The sequence below is a fragment of the Nannospalax galili genome, unplaced genomic scaffold (assembly GCF_000622305.1).
Source record: "Nannospalax galili isolate Female #2095 unplaced genomic scaffold, S.galili_v1.0 scaffold381, whole genome shotgun sequence".
Taxonomy (NCBI): Eukaryota; Metazoa; Chordata; class Mammalia; order Rodentia; family Spalacidae; genus Nannospalax; species Nannospalax galili.
This window is the reverse complement of record NW_008347312.1, coordinates 3164501-3173982: the sequence shown is the minus strand read 5'-3', so window position 1 is coordinate 3173982 and position 9482 is coordinate 3164501.

Here is a 9482-nt window from a genome sequence, read left to right as displayed (position 1 = left end):
GGGTGGTTTTAATTTGCATTTCCCTAATTACTAACGATGTTGAACACTTTTTGAGATGTTTCTTAGCCATCTTTATTTCTTCCTTTGAGAATTCTGTTTAGATCTTTAGCCCATCTTTTCATTGGGTCATTTGGTTTCTTGATTCTTTGAGTTCTTATACATTCTGGATGTTAAACCTCTGTCAGATGTGTCACTGGTGAAGATTTTTTCCCATTCTTTGTGAATTAGCATATCCACATGTAGTTAGAATGAGAAATGTCCTTCCCCATAGGCTCGCGTATTTGAATACTTGGTTCCCAGTTGGTGGTACTGTTTGGGAGGTCATGGAACATTTAGGAGAGATAGGTCATTCTGGAGGAAGTACGTCACGGGGGTTGGGGTTTGAAGTTTCATATCCATTCCGACTTCTGCTCTATTTCCTGTGTGTGGATGAAAATGCGATCAGACTGCTTCCTGTTCCTGCCCCTGTGCCTCATTTCTCCCATTGCCATGTCTTTTCCACCATAATGGACCTTATTTCTCTGGAACAATGAGTTGTTCTTTTGGTCATGGTGTTTATCACAGGCACAGAAAGCAAACTAGACTACGTCTCATGTATCCAGTCTTAAGCACAACTCTCAAATGCAATGCAGTACTAGTCATTCCTGTACATTCACTCCAGAGTAATTCATACTATATATGTGTGTCTTTGTGGCTTTTGAACTACACCTTACATTTTCATCTCTCTTCCTCCCCATCCTGATGACCAGAAATTGCAAGGGGAGGGAAAAGAAAGGGTAAGAAGAAATCTATTAAAGAGACTTAGTCATTGATGAGGTGTGGGTCTTATCTCAAGGCAGAATGTAACAAATAACCCAAGAAAAAATTCTATGAGACAACCAGAGAACTTTGAAGAGTAACTTGACATATAATGATTTTGAGAGTTTATTGTATATATGTGTATGGTGTATGTATATGTGGTGTACATATACATGTATGGGTGCACATGCTTGTGTGCATATGGAAAGGCCAGAGAAGGACATTGGGTATTTTTCTCTATCACTTCCCACCTTAATCCTTTGAAGTTGAGTCTTTCACTGAGTCTGGAGCTAAGTTGAAGGCTAGTAAGCTCCAGCAGTCCTCCTGTCTCTGCCCTTCCCCTCAGTACTGGGGTTACAGACACATGTATGTGGCATGTCAGGCTTTTGACAGGAGTGCTGGAGATTTGAGATCAGATCCACAATGCTTATGCAGTAAGTGCCCTTACCCTCTGATTATCTCTCCAGCCTGGTGGTTTTTCTTCAGCAACACCGGTGATAGCCTTACCTAGTTTGCTCTGCAGTGAAATTTTGGCTACTGTTGTTCCTGCCTGTCTTTGTCTTGTTCTTTGGTCTTCCTGGAGAATCTGTGAATCTTCTGATATTCTTCCCATAAATCCTTTTTTGTTAAAATTAGCCAAAGTCAGATTCTTTGCAGTCAAAAATTCTGACCAATAGGAGAAAAGAATGAGGCAGATGGGCAGTGAGAAGCTGATGGGACAGGCCATGGCAGGAAGAAGGCAGAAGGGGGACTGTCCCCCCTGAGGTTAAATTTAATGTCCATAATGTCCTTTGATTCCATGAGAACTTTGTGTGAATATTTTGATTTCTAGCAAGCACTCTCTGGCTAAGAAAGCATATAATCATTCTCTGTTGCTTACACCCAAAGAATCCCAATGTAGACATTGGTGCCTTGGCCACCAAACACCTTCCCGCCACATCTGCTCCTATTACCCTAATTCAAATTTCCATTAATATTGGCTTAATAAACAATGGATTATAATTTGACTTCAGACAAGCAGCAAATGCGCTGTTTCTGCTAGGAGAGGCATTCTGGTCTTCTTGGCACAAACGATGATCATTGTAGAAGAGCACGTTTAGTACACATTCAGTTTAGCCTACATGTCAGTCAATTGTGGGTTTAGCTAGAATGTGTCATTCAATATGACATGAAAGCTGTTGACTGTGGGATCCTGAGTTCCTGCATTTATGTGGCTGGATAAGAAGAAATCTACCAAAGTAAGTCCTCTGGAGAGACAGCTCATCTCCTGTCCTGGTGACAGCCCTGTATTGATGGACAGAGCCCATTTCAACCATCTTAACAGAGTGGCAGATTTAAAAAAAGTGACAGGGGAGATAACCAGGGTTTAAGAGAACAAATTTGAGTTAGTCTTGGACTATAATAATAACTCTGCCACTTGCTGGTATGCTATATCAGGCAAGTTACTTAACTTCTCTGTGTCCCAGTTTTCACATCTATGAAATAGACTATTTTATATTAGGTCACACACACACACACACACACACACACACACACACACACACACAGCTCTCTAGTTGTCCATGGTTTCAAATTCTGAGGTTTCAGTTATACACAGCCAATCATGGACCAAAAAATATTAAGTGAAAAATTCTAGAAATTAGCAATTTATAAGTCTAAATAACTTTTACTACAATACATTACTGAATTGTTCCATTTTATTAGTAGTAATTGTTGTTAGTCTCTTATCATGCCTGACTTACAAATTAAACTTCATTACAGTTGTGTTAGTCAGTTTTCTATTGTGGAAAAATATCCACAAGAAATCCGCTTAAAAGAGAAAGGGTTTGTTTTGGCTTGTAGTTTTAAATGTCTCAGTTCAAGGCTGGGGTTGGCCCATTTGCTTTTGGGCCTATGGAAGGCAGCACATCCTGGTGGGCAGGGCATCGCAGAGGAAGCCCCTCACTTCGTGGTGGCCAAGAAAGAGGGAAGGAGAGAGGGAGGGACAGAGAAGAGGAGGGAAAGGGGAGAGAGAGAGAGAGGGAGGAGAGAGAGAACACAAAATAAATCCTTCAAGGAATACCATCAATGCCCAACTTCCAGGCTCTACCCCCTAAAGTTTCCACCTCCCAATAACTTGTGAAGCTGTGTATCTGCCAATAGATCAGTCTATTGATGAAGTCAGAGCCCTCATGATCCAGTCATGTCCAAAGGCCCCACCTGTGAACATTCTTTGCTGGGGACCAAGCCTTCAATACATTAGCTTCTAGGGAAGAGGCCATTTTAGAAACAAACCACAACAATAGGTATATGTGTATGGAAAGAAACATTACATACAAGGCTTGGTATTCCTCACGGGGGTCTTAGCATGAACCTCCATGGATAAGGAGGGTCTACTGTATATACATGCACACAGAGGTTGGCATCTATAGGACCCTTTCTGAATGACATTAGTAAACATTTTGGTTCTTACTGCCATAGGGAGGGTCTTCTGGAATGTGACTGCCAACCAAAGTGGAAGACAGGGAGCCTTTAGGCCTGCCTTGGTAAGATCTGGAATTTCAGCAGTGGAACAAAACAGACCAAGATCTTTCCCCCTAAGAAGCTTATGTTCTCTACAAGGAAGATAAATGATTATGAACAAGGAAATTTATACTGTGTACAAGATGTTGATAAAGGTTATGGAGAAAGTTGAAGCAGGGGAAGAAAGTAGAGTATGAGGCAGGGATGAAGGTCTGGGACTCACGGATGCCCCTGAAGCATCTTAACTGTCTTATTCATTATAACAACAACCACAAGAATGATAGTGAGAATCAGTTAGGAATGCCTGCTGCTTATCTCCATGTATGTGTTTGTATGTTTATGTGTGTACAGGTATGCATCTGTGTGAGTACATGTGCACATATGTGCATGCATATGGAAGCCAGAGGGCAACCTTTTGTATCATTCTTCAGGCATTATCCACCCTTAAAAATATATGTAGTATTTTTATGAATTCTTTGAGAATTTCATTCATGGATACAATGTATTTGATCATATTTTGATCATATTTACATCCCCATTCTTCTCCCTAACTCCTCCAGGACCTACTTCCCACTCTCCTACCCACTCTCAACTTCATATTCTCTTTTTAAAGGACTCATTGAGTTCAATTTGTGCTGCCCATGGATATGGGGCCATCCACTAGAGAATGGTCCACGTCTGGCACTTATAGTCTTCCTGCCCCTTCTGAGATGTTCCCTGAGCTTGGGGGAGGGAGTGATATAGACGTCCTGTTTACAGCTGAGTGTTCCACAGATACTTGTTTTCTACATTTGACCAGTTTGAGTTTGAGTTTCTTCATTAACCACTGTACACTGCACAAAGAAATTTCTCTGATGACACTGGAGAACTGCATTAATTTGGAAGTTGGGGCTTTCTTTCTCATCTTGTTTTATTAAGTCAGGGTCTCTCAGTGGCCTGAATCTTGCAATTGGCCTAGGCTGACTGGCCAGCGAGCCCCTCCCCCACCCCAGGGATTCTCCCATCTCTTCCTTCATAGTGCTGGGATTACAGATGTATGCCATCATGCATGGCTTTTTTATGTGTGTGCTTGGGGATGGAACTCAGGTCCTCATGACTATATGACAAGCATTTCACTGACCATGCTATTCCTCTAACCCCTACTTACAGCCTTTTACATTTGTATATTCATGTAGATTTCACAACAATCCCAAGAGTTAGGCAAGATTATCCCACTTTACAGATGAGGAAACTGGTATGCAATGTCAAACCTGTCACCAGGAGACATACTGCCAGCAAGGCTGGTATCTTCACAGGCTCAGATACCTACCGTCGTTTGACTCTCACATTCTGCTTTTCCCTGAAGTGATTCTTCTATCTAGAATATCATTGTCTGTGCAGTGAATCAGAAGTCAAACTGATGGTCTCTGACTCCTCAGTGCAAAGTCAAAGAGGAGAGAGAGAGAGAGAGAGTGGTCTCTGTCTCCTCAGTGCAAAGAAAAAGAGGAGAGAGAGAGAGAGAGAGAGAGAGAGAGAGAGAGAGAGAGAGAGAGAGAGAACTGACTTGAAAGATTATGTATTTAAGGTTTAAGGTTTATGCCTCTTGCCTTATCTCTCAAGTTCAGTTTACCATCTGATTGTCAAAGCTGACGATTTATGATGATCTTGGGCAAGTAACTGCGTGAAACTTCCCTGTGGCTCTAGCCATGGCAGGCAATTCATTTTATAGACCGTGAGGCTTTTAGGATAAAATACTTTCCTAATATTTTTTCCCTCCTCATACTTTTCTCCAAAGGTGACAAATAGCCCACAGCTGTTGCCAAGAAAGTGCCAGGCATGGTCTTGAAGGAGACTGTCCTGCTGCTAAGAGGTAGGGCACTGACCGGTCTCTCTCCTCCGAGCCAGAGATGAAGTCTTTGATATGCTCAGGGTCATTTCAAAGGTGTGTCTGCCTCAACCAGTGCATCTCTCCTTCCTTTACTCCTTGGGTTAGTAGAAAAAAAAAGGCCACTCCGTTTATTCCCTGGTGATCATGCAGTGTAAGGTCTTGAGAGAGAAATGAAGCCTTGTGTCAGAGGTCATGTCCTAGTTTGTTTTTTGTGGCTGTGATAAAACACTGATGGAAAGCAAGTTGGGGAGGAGGAAAGGGTTTATTTCATCTTATAGCTCAGAGTCCATCATCAAGTGGAACTCAAGGCAGGAACAGAAGCAGAGACCATGGAGGATCACTTATTAGTTTGCTTCCCCTGGCTTGCTCCTTTCCTTATGCAGCTCAGGCTCACCTGCCCAGGGATCGCATCACCCACATTGGGCTGCCCCCCCCATCAGCTAGCAATCAAGAAAAAAATGGATGCAGGAAATGCAGGAAATGTCTCAGTTGAGGTCCCTTCTTCCCAGGTAATTCTAGTTTTAGTCAAGTTGATAAAAATTAACCAGTACAGTCAGGACAGTGTGGAAAACATCCTGCGTAAAGTATAAACTTGACCAAGAAAATTTGGGCAAAGGAGGTTTAGGACAAAGGACTTGCCACGTGTCAGGACCATCTCTGGTGAGGTTAGTGACAGATTCAGGGACCCATTCACATGTTCATCTTGTTTGCCTTCATCTCCAACCACATGTGAGAGAGGTATTATCTTCAAGCTCACTGCAGTGACTTCGTTGTATCTCAGAGGAGTGAGGTGACTCTCTGTGATTTCAAAGCTGGGGAGTGACATCATTGTATTAGTATTTGTAGAGCTCATGTCAGAAGATGAGCTAGAGGAGAAGGACCCAGGTGGAGACAGGATGGCCAGAGAACAGGATTCTTTTCAGCATCTGTATCAGGCAATGCAGGGTTTGGAAGGAGAACATAGTAGTAATCTGCAGGGGAGACACAGCTGGTGAAGAGGAAGCCTGCCTGTGAAGGAAGATGCTGTGGTTACCAGGCATTGTAGTGCCATCCTTGTGCATGTGGAGTGTCTACCCTGGGACAGCTGGCTACCAGAAGACCTAGGGCAGAGCCCCATACACATCTGGAATGTGCCAATAGATTCTTCTATTTCTGCTTTGGCCAACAGAACCAATGAGTTCTCTCCCTGCATGTCTGCTTGATTCTTGTGTTTTTTGTGTGTGTTCATATGTGTATGCATGTGTGTGTGGGTCCACATGTACATGAATGCATGTGGATGTGGAGACCAGAGATCAAAGCCAGGTGTTTTCTTTATTCCCTTTCTGTCTTATTGAGTCAGGGTCTCTTACTGAATCTGGAACTCACAAATTGACCAAACTGACTAGTCTGTGTCCAGGGATCCTCTGGTCTTTTCCTCCTAGTGCTGGGACTACAAGCATGTACTACTGTGCCTGGATTTTTCCATGGATGCTGGGGATCTGAACTCAGGCCCTCATGCTTACATGGTTAGTACTTTTCCAAATGAGGCCATTTCCCTAGCCCTCCTGATTTAAAAAAAAATTACTTATTATTTTTGTTGGGGATTTAGCTCAGTGGTAGAGCGTTTGCCTAGCAAGCACAAGGCCCTGGGTTCGGTCCTCAGCTCTGGAAAAAAATATTGATTATTTTTATGTGTATGAGTATATTGCCTTCATGGATGTAAGTACACACCCATGGAGGTCAGAAGAGGGCATCGGAGTCCCTGAAACCAGAGTTATGGACAGTTGTTAACTGCCATGTGGGTGCTGGGATTTGAACCTGGGTCTTCTGCAAGGAGAGCCAGTGCTCTTAATTGCTGAGCTATCTCTCCGGCATCCATACACACAAGTGAGCACCATCATTACTGAATCAGGAAGAAACTATTTTAACTGTGGATCTCTATTGTTTTCCTATTACATGCAAAATCCACCAACCTTCAAAAACTATCTGAACACAGTCTGATATTAGCCAGGCCTGAATTCAAGTCCAAGCCCGGCCAACTCTGTGTGATCTTGACCATGCTGTTTCATTTTCTGTACCCCAGTTTCCTTACCTAAAAACAGCTCACTTGTGTTTGTTTACTTAAAATTTTTGTATATTATGTGAGTATACACAGGTGTGCATACCATGGCACTTATGTAGAGGTCAGGCCATCTTAAAAAACAAATTTAAAAAAGACCACATAGATGACAGTGTTGCCCTAAGATGATATCACTTAGTGACCTGGCAGTGGTCTTAGTTTATCTAAGTACAGTCTATAATGTTTTAACAAAGAAATGTGTAGTAACACATTTCTCAATATCTTCACCATTCATATCACAATTTCATCACAGCGCATAGCACTCAGCAAATGTAGAGCGAGTAGTGGCCATTACCATCTTCCTGAGGATGTTGGCTTTGGCTCATTAACATGATAACACAATCTCAAAGTCTGAGGGTCATTTTAACTTGTCCACAGGTCTCAGTGAGTACAAGAAACACACAAATGCCACAACAAGCGTGGACTGTTTTCAGCGGTCCAGAACATCCATTTCCCCACAGTGGCCTGAAGAGCCTCATAGAACAGCTCACATAGAAGTAGATAGGGAACATTCTAGGAGATGGTGCCTCATGACTCTGCAGCTCTTACTGAATTTCCCAGCAGGGACTGTGAATCATGCCAGCTGCAGATACCGCAAACACCACAACTGCCCGGGGAGCATCATTCTCTGTTATTATCTTTGGTTTCCTCTCACCTCGGGAAAAGGCAAAGCCAACTCTCACTTCCCTGTGATGATGAGGTCATTGCTAGATGTAGCCCATTGGTTAGTTTCTAACCTTACTTAACTCAGAAGCTTAGTCTTTGCTTCTGTCCACCCTGTTCTTCCACTGATCATCAGTAAGGGTTGACCTGCTAGGACATATGTGATGGGGCTGAGAGGTGTGAACGGGGAAAGGAACTTAATATATGCAGCCTCCTCTCACATACTCATTGCCCTTTTGTTACAGTCACCCTGAGTGGTAGATACTGTCATTCCCATTACTGCTTTAATTTTAAGAACCTAAAGCCCAGAGAGAGGACGTGGAAGCACCAAGACACACAGAAAGTAAGACTCAAAGAACACTGCATTGTACCTCTTCTTATTGATTCTCACAACTGTTCTACAGTTATGTTTTAATAGATGGGGATGCTTAGACCAGAAGTTAGATAACGATGCAAAAATTCAAAATCAAGAAAGGAGCACAGAGATGGGTTTTGAACTTAGTCCTTGAGGTTCTAACCCCCAGAGTACTTCCCCCAAACAGTCTACTTCATTGTTACTCAAAGCATGATTGATGAACCACCAGTGTCAGCTTCATCCAGAACTTTAAGACTGCAGCTTCTCAGGATCCCCTTGGCTCTACAAACCAATGTGCATTTCAACATGTGTCTAGGGGGGCAGTGTGCATATTGAAACTTGACCATCCAAGATGATTTCTTTCCCTGGTCTAGAGTAGGGGTTGATAGTCCCACCTAGGTGCTCCCCCTCCCCAACTCCGGACCAGGGGAGGAAGCCAACTTGAATAGTCTATGCTAGTTGAGCCTCCTGATGGTGCTGTCCCCAGTGAATCTCATGTAGAACAGAACTGTGCAACCGAAGCCTATTTAGCCCAAAGAATGAAGAGAAATAATAAAAATGGTAGCTATTTAAAGAACCACATCATTGGTGGCTTATTCTGCAGCAGTTCATGGAAAAGAAGTTGGCAACACAGAAGTAGAATGTGGTTTAATATAAGCCTAAAATGTGGCACTGGCCTTAGAACTGGGCAGAGGCCTAGATGCCACCAGGAGGCCATTAATGGTGGCTGGTGATGAAGACGGTACTGTTGCAGATATGAGAAACAAAATTCAAATAATCAGCAACAATGGACAACCAGCAAAACTATCCCCTGCAGTGGATGTGAACATGGAGACAGAGATGGTGCCTAATAAACTCCTGAGTTGGTTAAGGAGATTTTCAGGCAGAATGTTGAAAGTGCCACCTGACACTTTCAAATTTAGTTATTTTGGGGGCAAGGGGCAGATAGAATTCACACAAGATGAAAGTAGAGGGACTAAGGGAATGTGGGGTGGTAAGGTTTAAATGGGGAAGGGAACTGGAGCATAGGGGAGATGGAGTTGTCGACTTTGAGTGCTGTAGTGCTACAGTACCAACCTCCTCCTCCTCCTCTTCCTCCTTCTCCTCCTCCTCTCCGTCCTCCTCTTCCTCCTCCTCCTCCTCTCCGTCCTCCTCTTCCTCCTCCTCCTCCTCCTCTCCCTCTTACAGCTCTTACAGAT